A 1,010-nucleotide genomic window follows, 5' to 3' on the forward strand; every position below is an offset into this window, starting at 1 on the left:
TAACATCCCATATGCTGCATTGATTTCCTTCCAGCTTTGGCTGATGGCAGAGGTGAAGTGACTAAGGCGGTTTCTGATTAGTTGCTGTTCTTTCCTTTCTGGCCAAAATTGCTGGGGCTGAGCACTGTCACTTCTCACCTGTTTGACAGAAGGTTTTCTTCAGCATTGGCTGCTGAAAGCCAGAGGTTACTGAACCCAAAGACCTCCCTTCTGTTACTTTTAAAGTGAGCTTGCTTGACTTTTACTATCGCAGGAAGCCTTGCAGTCAGGGATGTGGTTAACCCTGATACTTCAAGCGCACTTTCTTCCAGGTATCTGATTTTGGGGCCTGTCTTGGTGACGTGGGGCAGTAGCGCCTCCTTGCCCAGGGAGAGCAATGCCTGGCAGTCACTTTTCATGGTCTGCGGCTCCTTAGTGTGGCAGGGGTATGGGGCACCGTCAGGTGCATGCAGAGGGAAAACCTGGCTAAGGTCTGTGGATTTTGTGGCGTTGCAGAAAGCAAATGCTGTTAGAAGCCATTTATTAGTCCAGGATAACACAGGATTTGAAATACCAGAGCAGAAAGAATATTATTTTAGCTCTAAAAATAGCTCCCTCAGCCTTTAAACCACCAAGAAGCATACACAGCAGTTGCCTTTCTGGGACAGTGGCTGTCCTCTCCCTTGTCAGTGCCACTGCAGAGATGCGGCCACTTCGGTAAGGGCTCAGGGAACCTGCTGGGTGCCGCGCTTGCTCTGAGGACCTGTGCTTTGAGGAGTTCATAATCCTCAGGGATCAAAGAGACAAAATCTCTTCAGCTGGGGTTGAGCACGGGGCTTGTTTATGGCGGAGATTGGGCCGCCAAGGACCAGCCATGCCCGAGGAGCGCTCTGAGGTTTCAGAAGGGGCTGTGGTCGCGCCCCACTGAGCCCCTAAAACCGGCGGTCGCGGCCAACCCGCCCCACTGAGCCCCGGTGCCGCCCACGGCCACCCCGCCCCGCCGCGGCGGCGGCAGCAGTCCCCGCCCGGGC

Source organism: Phalacrocorax carbo, chromosome 4 (assembly GCF_963921805.1).
Source record: "Phalacrocorax carbo chromosome 4, bPhaCar2.1, whole genome shotgun sequence".
Taxonomy (NCBI): domain Eukaryota; kingdom Metazoa; phylum Chordata; class Aves; order Suliformes; family Phalacrocoracidae; genus Phalacrocorax; species Phalacrocorax carbo.